Source organism: Epargyreus clarus, unplaced genomic scaffold, assembly GCF_041222505.1.
Source record: "Epargyreus clarus isolate Ecla_fem2 unplaced genomic scaffold, WU_Ecla_fem_2.2 ptg000007l, whole genome shotgun sequence".
NCBI lineage: Eukaryota > Metazoa > Arthropoda > Insecta > Lepidoptera > Hesperiidae > Epargyreus > Epargyreus clarus.
Genome location: NW_027332215.1, coordinates 9231608 through 9254112, shown reverse-complemented (window position 1 = coordinate 9254112; position 22505 = coordinate 9231608). Strand labels below are relative to the sequence as shown.

Sequence of the window (22505 nt, the reverse complement as noted above, 5' to 3'; positions counted from 1 at the left end):
TTTTTTGGGTTTTACGACCTTTCGAAGTTTTTTTTTGGGAATTGTGCACCTAAAGTAAATAAATCGCTATAACTTGTGAACTAAAAGAGTTATCATGTTCAAACAAAAATTACAATGAATGCCAATTATAGGCCGTACTGATCCATGAAAAAAAAAGTGTGTGTGTGTCAGCTACGACGCACGATTGGAGTTTACTCCTCACGAATGATAATTATGATATATATCGAATAGAAAAAAGGGTAGGTAAATGAACGCATCTGCTAAAATGATAAGAGAAACAAACATATATCTGTAATTATTCGGATTATTTATATTACTTCAATAATGCGTATTACATAAAGTATGTTACAAAATAATATAAAATAGCGCCATCTAGTGGCAAGTTTTATAAATTGTAAGTTTGCAAGTTTATCAATCTATGTATTTTGGTTCCAAATATTATAATGGTAACTTAATATAATTGTTTATATTAAAGTAAATTTTAATATAATATAATTATTTATATTTAAAACAATGTTAAACGTTTTATAACTTAAAACTTAATAATTATAATTTCTTTGCCATCTATAAAATATCCTTGTTGCAATTTACGGATGAAATTTATATGAGACTCAATAAACATGTTATTATATGTAATTTGGATTGTTTCTGAATGTTTTATAATTCTAGAATTCATTTAAAACGTATTGCTAATTTTATATAACTTATTTTGAACATAATTCATTATCAATAATTCTGTAATAAATATTAAATAATACTGTTTTGATTTTGCCCGTTTATCGTTGATAGATGGTGCTGATCAATAATGCATCCATTTTTATAAGTTAAATTAATATATCAGTAACTTACAAAAGCCTCTTTATGTTAAAAACTTATTTTGCTAATATTATATCTTATTCAATTGCTTACTGATTTTATATGTTACTCTTCTTTAAAAACGTTCATAAAAGATTGTTAATCATATTATTGCGCCAATGTTCATATTTTTCACAGTGTTTATAAATGATCAAACCTATAACTTAATTTATGGAAAAATGTAAACAAATTAGTTAATGACGTTTTAATGTTTTATATATTGCTAATTATTTTTATTGTAATAATTACTTTCATACGGGATTTGAACTTACTGTATTTTAAATTAATAAAAGCACTCTTGATTCATATTTTGGTTACCGTTACGCCTCAACTTTTCGTGTTACACTTGATTTTACTCCTCATAAAATTTCCGTACCGGGCCTTATAACTCAAATCGTTTCTTAAGGAGTAAACTCCAAAAAAACAAAAAAGTTTATCTTCCTAGAAAAAAATAGTCAGATTAGTGTGAAGAAAGCAATTTTTTTAGGTTAAATTTCAGTAATCGTGAATTTCCTCAAAATAATCTAGGCTTTTTATTTTATTTTTATTATTTAATATAATTCTACGTCGGATTAGCTTTCAAACACTAAAAAAAGCATGCCTCTAACTTAAGTATAAAGTTTCCTACGAGCGCTTAAACAAAGGCAGTTTTTAAGGGTGTTGGTAATAAATAACATTTTTAATACAAACTAGTGTTTTTTTTTTAATTATTAAAGATTTATTTTATTACTGTTTTATTACTTTAATATCGTCATAAATAAGAAACTACCATAAATTTACCATTGAAACATATTTTTGATAGTTTCCTTTGTTTATATTTTGGACATCTAATTATGAGTCGGACTAAACCAGTTTTATTAGGGCGCACGTGCGTCGCGTCATGAGTATCTTTTTTGAAACGTTCCTAGCAAACTTTACACTTGAGTTAGAGGCGTGGTTTTTTTAGTGTTTGAAAGCTAATACGACGTAGAATTGCATTAAATAATAATAAAAAAATAAAATGCCTAGATTATTTTGAGGAAATTGATGATTACTGAAAATTTTACCTAAAAAAAGTGCTTTTTTGCACTAATCTGACATTGTTTTCCCGGGAAGATGATTTTTTTTTTGTTTTTTTTTCATGGATCAGTACGGCCTATCATTGGCAATCATTGTTATTTTTGTTTGAACCTGATAACCCTCTTAGTTTAAAAGTTATAGCGATTTATTTACTTCAGGTGCACAATTCCCAAAAAAAAAAATCAAAAGGTCGTAAAACCCAAAAAAAATTTTTTTAATTTTTTTTTTACATTTTTTTGTCGACAAAATGCGGTTTAATTTTATCTGTTTCAGTATGTGCACATTATGGAGATTCACCCTGTATAGCTTATTATGTGTAATTAAATGGTTTATGATTTTAGGAAATATTGGGAATAGTCTTAGTTATATTTTTTACTTATAATCTATAAATATTAGAGATAATCATTTGACTCGTTTCGTCACTGGCTATTTGTCAGTAAAGTATAAAAGGACTTAAATTCAGTGTTGTGAGTTTAGTTGCATCTCAACCAGAACGAAGTTAATATCTAAGGTACGTAATATTGTGATTCCTTTTTTTATGCTATTAAGTAAAATGTTATTTAATAAGATTATTATAAATATACTTACAAGTAAATAAATATTATTGATTTAGTATTGCTTTATTGCTTTATTTTCATTATAATAAACATACTTGTCTAAATCTGCCTTATAATTTATTTTACCTTATTTCAAATTATTACCTATAAATAAGAAATACGATGTCACGATGCAAATCATTAAAATAATAAAGTAGTGGAATTTAACTTGGTTTGGAAATTATTGTGCTTCAATAACCTATAAATATATTTTTACTTATATATATATATATATATATATATATATATATATATATAAATATTTAACAAGTGCATAATATTCTGCTTTACAAAATCTCCCGACAATGTAGTTTGCTGCCACTGAGCCCTTGAGCAATCCGTTTTATGTCATCATAAATGTTTAGTTCATTTTCCAACGTGCGCAGTACTTAGGTGATGGAAGGAAATATGGGTAAGTTAATCTAAGTAGTAAATGAACAGATTAATCTTATAGCATTCTTAGACATGTATTATTTATAATGATAGAAGCGAGTATGCAGTCTACCTGATGGTTAGTGGCTACTGGCGCCTATAGACATTTGTCATCAACCCTAGATAAAATAAGTCTTTCCTGGGGTTGCTACCCGTGATGATTGCTACACCTCGGATAAGTATGTCTCAGTTATTTACATTGATAGTTTAGTGGGTTAAATTTGGCCGTTTAATAAGTGTTGAAACAAATATCTAAGTATTTTTTCCGAAGTATTTTATAAGTGTAGGTATAAGTATAAGTGTAGTATACTCATTTGGTATGACTAAATTGACTAACAAAGGCTACGAAATAATTATTTCACCATTTACATGTTATATTTGTTCAAAACTTAGGTACTTATTCATAATCTAATTTAGATTAGCGATGCGCGATTGTTACTAAAAACAATCGAATTATTCGATTGTTATTGTGTTCGATTGTATTCGAATAACTATCGAAATTCTTCGATTGTATTCGAATAACTATCGAACAATCGAAATTGTTCGATTGTTGGTCGATTGTTCGATTGTTCGTCGATTGTTCGATTGTTCGTCGATTGTTCGATAGTTCGATTGTTCGTCGATTGTTCGATTGTTCGATTGTTCGATTTTTCGTCGATTGTTCGATTGTTAGTCGATTGTTTAGTACACGCAAAACTAGTAACAGCGCAGTCAAGCGATACGCGATTATTACGGTAAAATAGAAGTATCGAAGCTATTTGGTTGTTGGTCAATTATTTAGTATGCACAAAGCTACTAGCAGCGAGGAGCCCCTAATTTCTGTGTTTAAGAAATCTGAGTCAGTCCTTTATATTTGGTGGGGCGAAGCGCACGTGCGTCGTGTACCCTTCCGCTGCTTCGTTGCATTCCGTTATTTAATGGTGCGTCCACACCTTGCTTCTCGCACTGCTCACTGCGCCTCGTGGCCACACACTTTCACACCCTACTCGCGTTGTTAACATTATTTTTCTTCAAAGATATAGTATTTCACCGATTAATTTTAATGCAACTATGAGTACATAATTTTTTGTGATAACTTTTATATATAATATACGCTAAAAAGACATATTTTATATTTTCTGATAATCTTTTTCTATAATATGCGCCATGAAGACGTATATAATATTTTTCAGATGACCTCTTTTTGAAAACGTTGTCATGAAACGAACTTAGGGGATGACTACGACATCTGGATTATCGATGATACTCCATAGTATTTGATACAAAATGATTTATGGTATAATTATTTCTCAACAATATATAGTACAATTGACTAAAATGTAATACAATACTTTACATTTTCCAACCAGTGGCAAGTGACGATAGCTTTGCAACACGACACACCTGCCCATTGTCCTGAGCACACGTATGTGGCCGCGCGGCATAATTTCTATTCGGTCGTCGATTGTTATTCCAAGGTCGATTTTTATTCGTACGTCGATTGTTATTTCAAGGTCGATTTTTATTCGTACGTCGATTGTTATTCGTACGTCGATTGTTATTCGTACGTCGATTTTTATTCGAACGTCGATTGTTATTCGTTCGTCGATTGTTATTCGTACGTCGATTGTTATTCGTACGTCGATTGTTATTCGAACGTCGATTGTTATTCGATTGTTTTTTTGTTACTACGAATAAATCGACAATCGATTGTTGATTCCGTCGATTGTCGATTTATTCGATTGTTTTTTTTAGAACAATCGCCCATCGCTAATTTAGATGACAACTTAAATCCGTCATTACATAAAAATGTTTCACATTAAAAAAAGTTAATTTATTAAAACGGGCGTTGGATTTAAAACTGATAAACTTAATCCATTTTATAACTCATTCGTGCTTCATAATTAGGGTCGTTGCCATTTTTAATAAAACATTTACAGTGTTGCCTACTTGTCCCTTACTTTACGAACTCCCTTTCGTTAGTTATTTCCGACTCTTTGTAACTTTGCTTAAAATAGGTTGGGATTTTCCAGGTATTGTTGGCTACTTTAGTTACTTATGAGTTTGTTTGAAAAGTGTATTGTAACTTATCGAGGCATTTTCCTGCCGTGACATCAGTTTTAACGTAACGGGCCTGAATTGTAATACTTTCTTTGAGATGTTTTTTTCATTTTCATAGTCTATGAAAATAAATTTCATATATGTTTTATTTTTAGAATAACAAAAATATTCAACGCGCAATTTTAACATGTCATGCTGTGTCCACAAGCTTGGAGTTTGCTGCTAACTCCAAACCACCACAAACGTTTGGCTTAATTAAAAGTTATGCTACACGCGCTCGGAAAACTACATAAACCAACTCAAATGCTCTATTCACACTTTTGAATTTGTTACGGTTCGGTAATCATGTGGACGCGTCATTATACGGATTAAATATGTGACGTGTTTGTTTAAAATAGATTAAATATAATATACATTTATTATGAACTACTATTACTATTACTATTAAGTACTATTGCCTCATGAAGATGTCAATACAATGCTCTCAGCATTCTATAAAAAGTTAGATGAAATTATAAAAATACATGTTCCGAAAAGTAATACAAAAAATAAGAAGTATCCTATTTGGTTTAACAAAACACTTATTTCCCTATTGAAGCGTAAATACAATACAATACAATACAGACTTAAGTTTAAAAATTACTAAAACCCCCTGGATCGACTTGAATTTGAATATCTGCGTGATCGCTGCTACAAACTCATAAAAATATGCTACAAGAACTACATTGAAAATATTGAGCACAACATTGCAAAAAACCCTAAATACTTTTGGACCCACCTTAAAAATATTAAAAATTCTACTAACTCTTATCCATCAAAAATGACACTAGATGGCAATTGGCATCTGATGGACAAGTATATGTAATCTTTTTGCAGAATACTTCTCTTCTGTTTACTCTAAAACTAGTCTCCCTTGTAACGATTTCCTTCAGACAGTCTCCAGTAACTCTCTTTGTTCAGTCCACTTTACTCGCTATGAAGTCTATAAAAAATTAAAAAGACTTGATTTACGTAAAGGGGCCGGCCCAGATAATTTACCTGCAATTTTTCTTGTCAAATGCGCAAGTTCCCTTTCGCATCCCATCAGCATAATTTATAATAAGTCCCTTAAATCGGGTACCTTTCCTGATATTTGGAAACGGTCAAGAATAGTACCTATTTACAAAAAGGGAGGACTTGACAACATTACTAATTACCGGCCTATATCCATTATTTCAATATTAGCAAAAACCTTTGAATCGCTTGTACAACCGCTTTTATCTCGACACGTCCATCAAGGAATTTGTAATGCTCAACATGGGTTTGTACGTTCTAAGTCGACAGCAACCAATCTATCTAACTTTATAACTTATCTTACGAGTAAGGTTGACGCACGTATTCAGGTAGATACAGTTTATGCTGACTTATCCAAAGCGTTTGATAGGGTTGATCATCAAATTCTCTTGAATAAGCTATCAAGTTTTGGTTTTGGCGGACCCTTGTTACTATGGCTTTCATCTTACCTTAATAATAGACCTTCATGTGTAGTAGTCAAGGGTTACACATCTGATTTTTATATTGCTTCCTCGGGCGTGCCGCAGGGTTCTATATTGGGGCCACTCTTATTTAATATTTTTATAAATGACGTCACGAATGTCATTCAAAATTCTAAGTGCTTTATTTTTGCTGATGACATTAAAATTGCTAAACCAATAAAGTGCGTTAACGATGCTAAAGCTTTACAAGATGACATAGACAGATTATCTGCATGGTGCAAACAAAACGGAATGCTCCTAAACCCTGAAAAATGCTCCTTAGTCAATTTCACTCGTAATTACAATACTTTCAAAGTAGCTTACCACATAAACGGCATAAGTCTTAATACAGTGCAATCACAAAGAGATTTAGGTGTAACTTTTGATAACAAACTAACCTTCATCGAACATATAGATAGCATCTGCAAATCAGCACGTAAAATGTTGGGCTTCATATTCAGAAATGCAAAAGATTTCAAAAAATTAAGCACAATAAAGCTGCTGTACATCACACTAGTTAGAAGTCGGCTTGAGTACTGTTCTGTAGTATGGAACCCTCACTATCAAATCCATAAAGATCGCATCGAAAGCATACAACGACGTTTTACTCAGTTCTTCAGTCACGGACAGTTTAAACGGGCTCCATATAATGATCGACTTAATATATTTAATCTCTCAACACTATCAGACAGGCGCAAAATAATTGACATTACCTTCTTATACAAGATACTTAATAATTTTGTTGATGATATAGAGCTTTTAAACCACATTAAATTCAATGTGCCGTCGCGTATACCACGACATCCTACACCCTTGCTTGCCCACACTATATACAGAACTAATTTAGGACACCACTCCATTTTTCCTCGGTTATGCAGACTTCTGAAGGAATTCTTAGCTAAAGATTTTACTATCGACCTCTTTCATGATGGACTTGAAGCCTTTAAAAGAAAAATATATAGAGTCTTGCACCCCATTCCCAGCCATCCAAATCTAAAAGCTGTGTAATACCTGTTCTTTTTTTTCTTTTTAAACTTTAGGCACCCTTATAATTTCCAATTTGTAATGTAATTTTTGTCATGTTATTAGTTGTGTACATCTATGTGTGTTTATGTACTCTTATATGCTAGCTGTCTTCATTTCTAATTGAAATTCCATGTTATTCTTTTTTGGCCTGTGTTATCTATAAGTTTTGTTGCATGTAATTTTGTTAATGAAGCAATAAATAAATAAATAAATAAATAAATAAATAAATAAATAAATAAATTTTCAATATACCATTCTTCTATTCGTATTCTAGTTATTTGTAAGCCAGGCTTTGAATACGGATTGCAATAGAATATCGTATTCAGCTAACTGCATATTGTGAACTATTTCCAATAACAATACGTACAGAAATGTCCGAATCTAAGCGATTTACGTTCAAATTTACTGCTCCTTGAAATTTAGTATGTAACTCAGCGATTCAGAAGGTTTATTCCGGCACAAAGCAAACACTCCACACCCGGCTTACATTGTATTCGGAGAATAACAGAGATACCTCAGAAATCGAAATCCAATAAAGCTGCATAGACCGGTGTTACAATTGTTTGTTTTGGATCGTGTGTTGGAGGATTACACTAGGATCACTGTTTATGAAGTAGAAATTGATTGGGAAAATGTTTTTCACTATTGTGCAAGGATTATCTCCTGTAAGAAAAAGCCATGTTTAAGCCATAGTCCACCACGCTGGCCAAGTGCATTTGGGTAGACTTCACACTCCTTTGAGAAGTTGCATGCCCGTAATCTCCATAATTTTCTATGAAATCAACAAAATCATAAATAGACAATTTATTATTATTTGATTTTTACTTCAGTATTACAATAAATATCCATTTCACCTGCCAAAAAAATACCGAAGTGTTATAAGCGTCCACAAGTTACTTTATCACTGTGAAAAATAGTTATTTCTCAACTTATTCATAATACTTGAAATACAAATAACTGAAAGTTATTATTAACTTTATTATAAATTCAAAAGGGAAGGGGAATTATTATAATTCAAAGGGATTCATTAGGTACGTGTACAGTGATAATTAAATTACTACATCAACAACAGTATTTAGTTCTTTTTACATTATATACAAGTAATTAATGAACCACATTGAAATGTGCTTATTTGTATAAAGTTTATCCAGCGGTAGAAAATAAGTTCAATTTTATCGAAGCGGCGAAAACCAAATAGGATTAACGAAAGAAGACATCCCCAGAGGTGCAGTGAAACGTCGAAATGATGTGTGAGGGATGTGAGAGATTTCCTTTCTTAAAAATAAATTGATTATTACAAATCATTTATTGTAAAAATAATCAATTTTGAAAACTGAATAAATAATCAGCCAACGAACAAGAAGGTCATTAATAGCCCTCAAAATAATGACGGCAAAAAAGATTCTCGAAATTTCCTCTATAATTAATATTAGGTTTAAGCAGGGTGAGCCCTCGTGTCCGTGACCGCTAAGTTCAATAATTGTTTGTTAAAATTTGTTAAAGATAATCGAATTTTTAAAATTAGATATTTGATGGATATATTATCTTATATATAAAATTATCGTGTCACTATGTTAGTTACCGGACTCCTCCGAAACGGTTTTACCGATTTTCACCAAATTTTATATGCATATTCAGTAGATTTGAGAATATGCTACTACCTATTTTTCATACCCCTGAGTGATAAGGCTTGTTCATCCTTAACATTTTTTATTTATATGGCAACACAACGTTTGCCGGGTACAGTGTATTATAAATATTGAAAAAGTTATTAACAAAAATCGATTATTATAAAAATCAATGAGTCATTCACATCCCTACGGATCCCTACCTAACGGAAGCAATCGCAGCCCCGTCGGGTACTTCCTACTGCTTAAATATTTATTTTCCAACCTTTAGAGAAAAATATTGAAAAATCAAAGTTCAAAGATGCTCAAAGTTGCGTACTATTCGGCTGGTATTTAGTCTGGCAAATTATTTGCATTTATTTCAACATTCTTGGAAATTCTACTTCGGCCTTTTAATACATTTGCCATTTAATACTAGTCGAAATACTGATTATAAATAAAAGAAGCAAATTCAAAATTTAAAAGGTTAACGTTTCTATCTCTGTCTGTCTCTGACCTTATTGCAGCCGCATTGGTGCAGTGTGATATTAACTAGCCCTAGTTGTAAGGAGGATAGGGATATCCTCGAATAGGGAGGGATCCCAGATATACCCAGATTTGAGAAAGGATTTGAGTGGAATGGGAAAAGACTTCGCAGAATCATACGTTTTGGACAAGATTGTATATATTTATTATCTATTTCTATAACTATGCAGCAAAAAAATAGAAGGAACAACAAAGTCGGTAGTGATACTTTTTTAATTATTCATAACTTTTATGTAACTAGTAACTAAATCACAAATAGAGAATGCAAGCGGGCGGATCCGTGTTGGTAATCTCATCAATAGTAAATCATGAATATTGTGTTGGTTACATGCCAAATTCTAAACATAAGCTGTTGCGGGTGATTTGATTAATTATGTGCTATGTATGTTTTAGTTTATTTTTAATACACCCTCTAGAATCTACTTCCGTCCTCCTTTCTTTCTACTCTTCCTTTGTTTGGCTCTTTTTAGTTTATTTAAACGTCAGACAGCCAGTATCTTTAGTATGGGTTTTTACTTTACGTATTTCCCATAAATTTCCAATCAGTTCTGATACAGTCCGCTAGGGGCACTGATTAGAAATGTATGTGCAAATACGTAAAAAAATACAAAAACAGTAATTTTTGTAAAAACGTAATAACTCATAGTAAGGGTTCATAAAATGACCTATTAAATGTTACGGCTGCATGTATAATATTGAATTGGGATCATAAGTACAATCTTTTCGGCATTCGGGACTCGGTATTATATTGGAACTAAAAGATGCAGGAGCAATTTATGCTACTAATTACATTTGGAAATTATTTATTTTTGTATTTTAAACGCATTACTAATTGTAATATATCTATATTGTAATGTAACTATAGTGTAGTCCATATCACTTAATATACTCTGTGTTAATTAATGTATCACATGTTAACCTGCCAATGGTAAAAAATAAGACTAAATATTGAAGTAGGCAATCCACTTAGACCGTTTCATCTCTCTAACAAACTTCTAAATGGAGCCGAAAAAGAAGCATTAAAGGTTAATTACGAAATGCAGTTGCCTGAAAATGACGTTATTTACTAATGCGATGCTGTGCCAAATATCCTCTGGGTAAGGCAGTTGGCGCACTCCCACCGAACGTACCTAAACTGTGCATGTATTTGTGTACGCACACGTATCTAGGATTGCGAGTTGGCAACCAGCCTACACTTGAACGATGGAGTATCAGTTCACATACACCTTGTTAATACTATTTGTTTTGTATATGTAGCAAACGGGAATGAAGTTGTGAAATAGTAAACGTAGTAAAACAAAACGCATGAGTTTTGTTTCCAAATTATTCTGAAGAGGTTTTTTAGTAACAATTGTGGCATACATCATGATTTCAATACTTATGGCTATAGTTATTATTTAGAGATTTGTATATATGTATTTTATGTAATAGAAACAGCAAGCGAGCCTACCGTAAATAGTTGCAACGGATAATAGTTATAGCGACTATTATCCAACTTCGAATAGGGATCCTCTCCGAAGTCAACGATATTTTTTTATAAATACTTTCGAAGAAATGGGGGGATGGAACTCAAATCTTGGAGTCCCGGATTCTCCAATATCCCGATAGATTTATACCACTTTTGTAGGTTTGTGGTAGATATTTCTGGCCTATGTATTTAAATTTGTATATACGTAAGCTATATTCTAATAACGCGTTTGAATGTAGCATGGGTCGAGTTCGGGATCGACGCCACATCTATTTCTGCATAATAATGAAGTAGTGATAAGCGCTTCTATGTTCTGGTTTCAAGGATGTGGTAAGGGAGACATACTTTTTCGAGGCATTCTAGCATACTTCTCAGAGGCAGCGTAGCCTCTGTGGCCGACCTCAGGTAGGAATCTTCTCTAGGGTTGATTATAGATGTCCGTATGTATGGATAGCTATTGACATCAAATGTGAGCAAGTAATTGAACTTACTTCTTACGGAGTAGATATACTAAGTCTCTAAGTTGACTCAAAGGCAAATATTTCAGGCGGCGAAGACAGGTGTTGATGTATGACGGTTGTGGTGATGGCGTTCGTAAGTCGCATTGCGGTGCATATCGCAAACTTTGTGCATGGGCCGGAACGAGCACTCGTAAATACTGTTTCGCGAATACGCCGGCAACGTATCCGATATATTTTGCATGAGAATTTGTCGATTCGGCTGCCTCGGAGTTGTTCCCGGAATGTACAACTGCGAGGGCATATTTTAATGTCATAATACTGAATATTCAGAATGGTTTGTGCAATCGGAACAACTTGAATTTAACTATTTCCAGTGTTGAACACGTATAACTGTTCATTATTAATGGCACTCAAAATGATTATATAATAATTATAATTAACCCATTCCATATTTCCTTTATTTTATTATTTTTTAATTGTTTTATGTATACGAATTTTAGAACTCACACAAATTGTATAGTTAGCAGTGATAGCCTAGTGGTTAAGAAACTCGGCCTCTTGATCGAGGGGTCCGAGGTTCTAATCCCAGACCTCTGATTTTTCAAAGTTAAACGCGTATTAAAAATCAATTTAATTACCACTTTCTTAAGGGAAACATCGTGAGGAAACCTTACGATGTTTCCCTTATGCCTTAGATATCTTAAAAGAAAAGTTTTCAAAGGTATGTGTAATCTACCAATATGCACTTGGCAAGCGCGGTGGCCTATGGCCTAATCCTTCTCATTTTGAGAGGAGTCACCGTGCCCAACAGTGGGACACTGGTGGATTGATGATGATGATTACACAGCTATGAGAATTGTTCGGATAACTTTCCTCACGTTATTTTACATCATCTTACGCATACCTACACAAATCTACTAGGATAGTTTTGAAACTGAACAACTGTACTGTTATACTGAAATTTGTACTGTTATAGTAGCATTCCCTCAACAGTACTTCATTATAACATAAGTCTGTATCCACACATCTCTTAAATCATTAGAACTCATTTATAATAGGTATACCACTTTTTTCCCATACCATCAGTAAAGTCAAGCGAGTTAGTCCACTGCAAAAACTACATTTTATTAGAAATAGCGCTACAATTTACTGCACTTTAATAACCCTCATAAAATCGAGTTAACTACTACTTATGGATTTATCTTCATTGCATGAAAATCTTTCTCGGGGTGTAAATGACCCAAGATACCGCAAGTGGACCGGTCCACATCATATCAAAGGATAAGTAGCAGTGATTAATGTTCTTCCGCGAGCTTGGAACCGTTCCAGTGTATTGCGGTAAAGTAATGCTCTTTTTCACAAGGATTACAATTTCGCATAAGTAGGTTCATTGTTATAACTAAGTATCGTATAGCGGTGTTCCCACAAGTGTATAATTTACAACTCTCCTAAACTAAATGAGAAATACATGACTTCGCTCGTGTCCACTACGTATCGTTGAGTTAGTTTCACTATAACTAAGCTAGTATTCCATAAGATTTTTGATGTGAAACATCTATAGCCGCACGTAAAACCGATTTCTGGCGTGGCGACGCATGCCGCGGCGACGCTTCGCCACGCTATACGATGGTATATATATACAGTCTATATGCAGTAGTGTGTACGGTGTGGCGACGCGTCGCCATGCGCAATCGAATTCAATAAATAGTCATCGTTATCTGGAAAAAAATCGTAATATTTTATTTTATCATTATGACATATTTAGTTCCTATCACAATATGTTCTTTTCTGCATATTACTTTTACAAAATAATTTCGATGTTTCACATCTGCCAGGCGTCCCGTGACGGCTCACATTTTTTTAAATATAAAGCACACGATTTTGATTAATTATTACTTACCTAGTGAACAAGTCGTAAACTTAATAAACATAGTATATTCTACTTAAAGATAGGAGTAAACCAATATTATTTTAACGCCCAACATTTTTATGGAGCAATAATAGCGCGTGTGATCGTTATTGCCTAACTTTTTATTCATCTTGTACTTCCTTCCAATGTTTAATTCCTCATTTCATCAAGTATTTTATCATTCTATGAAATAATCTAAACAGAAATAAGTAAGGCTTTTCGTGTTTTTCTCTACTGATTCCCTTTTGTTTTATTTTTGAAACTTTGTTAGAATAACTTTATTTTAATGTTACTACTTTTTCTTTTTTTTATAAATATTTTTTTCCATTATTTAAGCTAATGGTTCGTATTTTTATAGATTGCTATTTGCTAATGCAAATGTGAAAAAGTCGTTATACGTTATAATATATAATAGTAGATATTTATATAATTATTTTTGTTTTAATCTAATTGTTTTATTCTTAAATATATACCAAACGATAATATATCTTGTGATCACTTGAAGTTGGAATGTTTTGTATAGGAAAGTTTTCTCATCACATCATTTAGATTATCAATATTTGATAATCTAATAAAATCCACAAGTAAAATACCTTTACCTTTACCTACAATAGTACATGTACAATTGTGCATTTTATACTTATGAAGCTTTTTACAGAAATCATGCATGCCAGTCATTAATTTTACCGATAGACATGATTATTATTTAGCTTAACTATTTATTTCATACAAGGAAACTCCTAAAGATATTCAATTATTAGGGAATGTAAGCGCTAACGGGAGTGTACAATTTTTAACTTAGATAACATAACAGGAAGGAAGAATAGATTAAAACTTCGAAGATGGAGCTTCCTATTCACACGAGTTTCTCGTTAATCTAAACTTGTATGTGATAAAGGCTAAGAAAGTAATTACACCAAGGTCTTTACAAAAGAAACTTTACCGAGTCAACGTATCCTAGGAGTTGAACACAAAGAAATAATAACGAGTCCAGCAGCGGCAGAGCTGATGCAGTGTTTCTTACGTCAACTACAATTTTTAACTGCCGCAATTCCGACTTCATTAACCATTTAAATTTTGAAACCCCCTTATAAGTAAAAATTACAATATTTTTTGATTTAAAATGAATTCCTAGTTAATTTTTTAAAGTTTGAATTACGATATTTGAATGACGAGTTCATAGCACCCACTTTAGACGGAATCCTAGTATGGGGCTGTGAGTGTAGAACGCGTGTTTGTACGATGTTATGCCGCAGTTCGTCACCTTTGACAGAGCTCCCGTGGCGCAATGGTTAGCGCACTCGGCTATGGGCCGAGAGGTTGGAGGTTCAAATCCTCCCGGGAGCATAACAGCATTGTGTTCCGTTTTTTTCTCTTTATTATTTTTATTATTTTTTCTTTATTCAAATGTTAATTAAGTTATTAATATTCTTTGTTTGTTTGTTTGATCTTGCTGTTTTTATTTTTTCTTTATTTCAATGTTACTTAAGTTATTACGTACTTTATATTGTTTGTTTGATCTTGCTGTTTTTGTAGTTTTCTTTATTATTATTATTATCTTTTCTTTAGTCAAATGTTACTCAAGTTATTAATATTGTTTGTTTGTTTGAACGCATTTTTAATATATTTTTTTAATCTGATAGACTTTTTATTGCAGTAGGAACAATGATAGCCTAGTGATCGGCTCCTCGATCGGGGGTCCGAGCTTCAAAGCCTAGACACGCAGTTCTGAATTTTAAAATGTATGTGTGTAGGCACTAAAAAATAATCATCACTTGCATAATACGGTGAGGGAAACTACGTGAAAAAACTTATACGTCTGAAAGTCCTTTAAAAAGCTTCCCAAAGTTATGTGAAGCCTACCCATTCGGTTTTGAAAATTGCGATGGACTGTAGCCTAAATTCCTCTCACGTCGTTCGGAGACCTGTTCCCAGCTGTCGGACACTAGGATGAGGACATAGCATTCATTAAGAAAAGTGTTTAGTTCCATTATTTGGAACCGTATATCCAGCTTTTCTAAAGTACGGAGTCTCATACACGAAGCAGGTCTATTAAAATTCATTACCTAAACGTAATTTTAATCTCGATGTCATTTCTCATTTCAGAGTTTGTCACAGTCATAATACTGTGTCGCGCTATAGGTAATGAACACTTCCCTGCTTTTGAGGTCATGTTAAGCATTCGATGCCTGATCAGCATCATCTGATAGCCCTGTTAACTTTATCAGAAAACCTTTTAAAAACTCTTCCCACCAATCTGTATTGCAACGTGTTACCTACATTACTTTCCAAGCCTTCATGTCTGTCTAACCCAAGCAGAAAAAAGGTCCCCTTGTTGGTCCCACTGGGTGCACTGTATTCCCGAATATATAATATTATTTGGTGTCAAAGTTCATGTACAAAACAAGGTTCATTACATTGAAGTTATTTCACGTTTTACCAAAGGTTTCGATCTTGACGACCGAGTGTTTGCTCAACAAACTTAACACTCGTCGCTCTCGAGTGCTTGCGTACCTTTCTAGTTTCTTCTTATACTTTATCATCCTCCTGACGTTCTAGTATCAAAACGTTTTATGTTTAGCTACGTAAAAATTACATAATATGTATCATTAAATTCAATGCTTCCTCCATGCATGTAATAGATTAACTAAAAAAATTGGGTTGCAAAAATAATACAAGTATTTTAAATTATCGTCACACTTTATAAACAAAAGTTATCTTACTCAATAAAACAAAACTAAAATTTCTATATTATTAAAATAACTTTACCATTGGTATAAAGTAAATATCAGTATTTAAAAACAAAACTAAATTTTAAATTATATTATAATGAATTTGCCATTGAAATTAAGACAATATTGAATAACAGTATCATACCTGGGTTAAATTATCCTGATATTATGTAAATTATTGCATATTAATTGGGTACTTGACAGTTTTGTTATAACTGTCAAGTACCCAATTGTTGGTTTGCTCCATTTGTATTTGCAAAAATTAATCAATACGTATACAACCTATTTTAGTTTGTTGTGTTCTTTTATAGTGGCTGGTAACAGACATATCTCTCCCAATGTAAAGTTAAAAAGAAATATATTCATTATTCGAAACCTCGCTCTGACGTTTTATTTAAATAGGTTATGGGCCCAGAAAATTTTTATATATAAAATTGAAAATATAAAATTATAGTACAGATTCGGCATAATGGAAAGTTCTAAAATGAAAAGAAATGTAAAACCTTTTGACGGCGAGAAATACAGTGTGTGGAAATTTAGAATACGGGCATTACTTAGTGAACTTGACGTTATAAAAGTTATCGACGACGAACCGAATATAGATTGCAGTGAGTGGCAGAAGAATAACCGGGTCGCAAAGAGCGTTATCGTTGAATATTTAAGTGACTCATATCTCGGTTTTGCGAAAGAAGAGAGTTCTGCAAAGGATATTTTGAGAAGTTTAGATTCTCTGTACGAACGGAAAAGTATCGCGACTCAGTTGGCTTTACGAAAAAAATTGTTATCTTTAAAATTACAAGGCGACACTACTCTCATTAAGCATTTTTCCGTTTTTGATGATTTAATTGCCGAATTATTGGCTTGTGGTGCAAAATTAGAGGAATCAGATAAAATTGCTCATTTATTTCTGACATTACCCTCAACATACAATGGAGTCGTTACTGCAATAGAAACCTTGTCGGATGATAATTTAACCTTAGCTTTTGTAAAAACAAGACTTTTAGACCATGAAGTAAAATTAAAAAATGAATCCGGTGACACAAGTTTAAAAATTTTGCATACGGAAAGAAAAGCTGAAAAAATATGGCGGAAAAGAAAAATTGACAATTATTCTCGGTCGCACACAGGAAAGAAACAAAATTTTATGAAATGTTTTTATTGTGGAAGGAAGGGTCATGTGAAGAACGATTGTTATTATTTTAAGCGTTCGAGGCAGCAGAAATCTATTGATCGCATGAGAACGGTTCAAGTTATTGAGACTAACCAACCATCTACTTCTTCAAGTTTTGCTTTCATGACTGGAGATTATTTACTTAAAAATGAAACTGAATATAAAATAACATTTATACTGGACTCGGGCGCATCAGATCACATAATTAATAGAGATGATATTTTCATAAATTATACTGTTTTAAATGTTCCTCTTAAAATTTCAGTTGCTAAATCAGGTGAATTTATTACAGCTACCAAACGTGGAACCTTGCAGCTTACTAGTAATATGGGCGTACAAGGAGCTTTGGAGAATGTTTTATTCTGCCGTGAGGTCCCATACAATTTATTATCTGTTTCGAGAATGCAACGAGCTGGATATGAAATAATTTTCGACGAACAAGGAGCACGAATTTGCAAAGGTGGTAAAATTATAATGAGAGGTATGTTTTCAAATAATTTAATAACTGTAGATTTTGAACTGTGCTTGAACGTCAGTTGTCCTGCTTCTCAAGTTCATAACAATGACAAAAATAGTTACGGATTATGGCATCAGCGTTTGGGTCATAAAGGTAAAAATAATTTTTTACAAATGAGAATTCATGAAATGTTTGACGACATAAATATAATACGTACAGTGGTACCAGATGATAATCTGTGTGAGGCATGTATAAATGGAAAGCAGAGCCGGCTGCCGTTTAACAACGCTAAGGATAAAAGTTTTATTAAACGACCATTATATGTAGTACATTCAGATGTATGTGGTCCTATTACTCCTTCAACTGTTGATAACAATAATTATTTTGTTCTTTTTGTTGATCAATTCACTCATTACTGTGTTGTTTATTTAATAACATATAAATCTGACGTATTTTCTTGTTTTAAAGATTTTGTTGCAAAGAGTGAAGCTAAGTTTAACTTAAAGCTAGTTTACCTTTATTGCGATAATGGTAGAGAGTATTTATCTACCGAAATGAAAAATTACTGTGTTGAAAAGGGAATCAGTTATCATCTTACAGTTCCTAGGACTCCACAATTAAATGGTGTTTCTGAACGAATGGTTAGAACAATTACAGAAAAAGCTCGTGCTATGTTAAACGGTGCTAAATTAGAAAAAGTTTTTTGGGGTCAAGCTCTGTTAACAGCTGTTTATTTAATCAATATATCACCAACTAAAGCTTTAAAAATATTAAAGACACCATTTGAGATGTGGCATGATAAAAAACCTCAATTAAAATATTTAAAGGTTTTTGGTTCAACTGTTTATGTTCATGACAAACTTTGTAAAAATAAGTTTGATGACAAGTCATGGAAGGGTATCCTTCTGGGATATGAACCAAATGGTTATAAAGTTTGGAATCCTAATTGCGAAAAATTTTGTACAGTCAGAGATGTTATCGTAGATGAGACTAATTTCTTGCAATCCAGGCCTGAATTAGGACTTGAAGAGAATGTTCAAAATTCTCGTGACAAAACTGATACAGACCACGGGTCAAAATCAGTGTCGATAGAGTCTCGAATCTCTGATGGTTGTAAATCAGATGTACTGAAATCTGATGAGCATGTGTGCTCGAATAAAATTCGCAAAATTAACCATGACGTATTTGAACGGAATTATTCGGTAGATGAAGATTCACATGATATACAAAACACAGATGAGAACTTAAATCTTAGAAGGAGTGATAGGATTAAAAGTCGTCCCCCTGTTTCTTATAAACAAATGGTGAATAATTATTTATTGTGTGCTCAATCTATTCTATGTAAATTACCTAGTTCTTTTGCTGAAATTCAAACTAGAGAAGATAAATGTCATTGGGAAAGTGCAATTAAAGATGAATTAAATTCTCTTGAAGTTAATAAAACTTGGACCTTTGTACCAAAGCCAGAGAATAGAAATATTGTAGACAGTAAATGGATTTTTACAATTAAGAACGATGAATATGGAAAACCCTTGAGGTATAAAGCTCGTTTAGTTGCCAGAGGCTTTAGTCAAGAATACCTTTCAGATTACAATGAACATTTGCACCAGTTGCAAGAATAGCTAGTTTTAGATTTATTATTTGTTTTGCTAATCAGTTCAATTTATTAATTCATCATATGGATGTTAAAACTGCATTCTTAAATGGTAATCTAAAGGAGGAAATATTTATGAAAATTCCGGAAGGTATAAAATATAAATATGGTTATGTTTGTAAACTGAATAAAGCATTGTATGGCTTAAAACAAGCTGCTAGATGTTGGTTTGAACTATTTGAGCAAAAACTAAAATCTAGGGGTTTTCAGAATTCATCGGCTGACCGATGCATTTATATGTTAGATAACGGAAATGTCTATAAAAATATTTATCTTGTACTATATGTTGATGATCTGGTAATAGCATGTGGTGAAGTGGAAACACTTACTAATTTTAAAAGCTATCTAATGAGTACATTTAAAATGACAGATTTAAAAGATATTAAATTATTTCTAGGGATAAAAATAACTAGATGCGATGATAAAATATCTTTAGATCAAAGTGCATATAGTAAAACAGTTTTAAATAAATTTAAGATGTCAAACTGCAATCCTGTGAGTACTCCTCTCGAAAGTAAATTAAATTATGAAGCATTAAATTCTGTGGAGAAATATGATGCACCATGTCAGAATGTTATAGGTTGTTTAATGTACATTATGTTATGCACTCGTCCAGATTTGAGTTTGAGTGTAAACTTATTAAGCCGGTATTCAAATAAAAATAATAAAGAACTTTGGCAATGTCTTAAAAGGGTTTTAAGATACTTGAAAGGTACTATTGATTTAAAATTAGTTTACACGAGATGTAACTATAAAAATATTTTATGTGGTTTTGTTGATTCTGATTGGGGTGGAAATGATACAATGGACAGAAAAAGCACAACTGGATATTTATTTAAATTGTTTGATAAGTGTTCAATTACCTGGTGTACAAAGAAACAGTTGTCAGTTGCAGCTTCTTCCACTGAGGCTGAATATATGGCTTTGTTTGAGGCTGTTAGAGAAGCCTTGTGGCTTAAGTCAATGGCTCTCAGCTTAAAAATTAATATTACTTTGCCTATAATTATTTATGAAGATAATAACGGCTGTATAAGTATTGCTAATAATCCAACTTGCCATAAACGATCTAAACATATAGATATTAAAAATCATTTCTCCAGAGAACAAGTTGAGAAAAATATAATAAAATTAAATTATATTCCGACAGGTAAACAACTGGCAGATGTTCTGACGAAGCCGTTGCCCGTCGTCACTTTTTGTAAATTTAGAGAAGGAATGGGCTTAGAATAATTGATTTAATTTATTTTAATTTAGAATTTTAATTTCTTTAACACTTATTAATTAATATAAATAAGTGAAATGGTCTGGTTAGGTTTTACTGGGTTTTTCCTAATCCTTGCAACAAATGTTGGACCATGATTATGTATTCCCCAGTAAACATTGGGAAAGAGTATATGATCTGTTTAGGTATTTTTGTTATTGTATAAATGTTGTTATAATTGGAGGATTAATTTTTGAGGGGGCGTGTTGGTTTGCTCCATTTGTATTTGCAAAAATTAATCAATACGTATACAACCTATTTTAGTTTGTTGTGTTCTTTTATAGTGGCTGGTAACAGACATATCTCTCCCAATGTAAAGTTAAAAAGAAATATATTCATTATTCGAAACCTCGCTCTGACGTTTTATTTAAATAACTGTCAAGTACCCAATAAAATACGAAATATGTATGTAGGTATGATAGCTTATAAGTAAACATAAATTATGCAATATTTAGTTTAATTTTTAATACACTCTAAGTATTTTTATTTCTAAAAAGAAATTTTCGATTTTTTATCTGTGGGTTGCAAATTCCAAAACGGCGACGGTGCTGCTTGAAATGTCATGTGACGTCACCACACGAATAATAAACCAAGACAAATAATATTTATATCGTTTGCTGTTAGAGTTGGTTGAATTTATGTTAACGAAAATTAATCCACACTATATTAAAGCTGTCAGCGTGAATCTGCTTATACAATGCAATAAATAAAAATGAATACAAAAACTTCCGTGAAATAGCCTATGGAAATCACAAATAAACAACGTAAGTAAAATATTCTGTATATTTACATTTCGGACAGTTAAAACATTTCTTAACCGACCTTCGATAGAAGAAAGGTCTTTAAGTGATTATCAAGCTTTTTTTAAACTATACTTCTATTCTTGATATTCGCGACAGTCTTAAAGTGACGACGCTATAGGTATATGCAGCTTAAAAGGCAGGCAAGGTACATCAAAAGTCATGCTCAGTGTCCATGACTGTATATGAAAAGGAAAGTATTATTAAATGTGATGACTGTCCTGCCTCCCAAGGATGCAGCAAACATGCAGTAGCATTTTGGACAAGTACAAGAAAATGGGAAATAGTAGTTCTTTATTTGAGTAACCTACCCAACAAGATGAAGGAAGGAAAATGATCATACAGTTGCCGTTATTGCACTATAGATTTAATTCTGAAAATGATAGTGATAAAAAATATATATCCAGATGTTACGAAAATAATTTTAGAAATGAAGAAAGCATACACTCAAGCAGCACAAAAATTCAGCTTAGCAAGAGCTTCAATATACAAGAAAATAACAGCTTCAAAATGCTTTGAGGTTATCTGTAGTAATTATTGTAAATGTAACATATAATTATAAATATATACAAAAGTTCTACGGTGTGTACTCAATAATAGAGCCATATAAACCTAACAAACAAAGAAGTCGGTCCTCATATTAACCCAAAATGATGTTTGTTCCCGTCGCTCGTCTTTATATGCTGCCGCATCTAACATGTTTCATGCTAAATATTCACAAATACACATTATTTTCACAAATAATACACAAAATTAAATTAAATTCTAAATGGAAAACTATTGTCGTGCCCAATTTTTGCTAGTGAATAACTTAACTACTATCGTCACGGTATTTCTTGACAATGTCTGTCAAATTAATGACTGATGGTACCGAATTTGTATGGCAATAGATCATAATGACATTCGCTAGTGATTTG

At 32.3% G+C, this 22505-nt stretch overlaps 1 long non-coding RNA gene and 1 other non-coding gene across 2 annotated transcripts; both read left to right on the top strand.

Annotated features, from left to right (window-relative positions):
* The first annotated feature begins 14787 nt into the window (after nucleotides 1-14787).
* Nucleotides 14788-14860, top strand: TRNAH-AUG (transfer RNA histidin (anticodon AUG)). Its single transcript has one exon. It is a non-coding gene; the product is annotated as a tRNA-His (tRNA).
* Nucleotides 14861-16483: 1623 nt separating this feature from the next.
* Nucleotides 16484-21140, top strand: LOC140743347 (uncharacterized). Its single transcript, XR_012102455.1, has 2 exons — nucleotides 16484-17897; nucleotides 20675-21140. It is a non-coding gene; the product is annotated as an uncharacterized LOC140743347 (long non-coding RNA).
* The last annotated feature ends 1365 nt before the right edge of the window (nucleotides 21141-22505 follow it).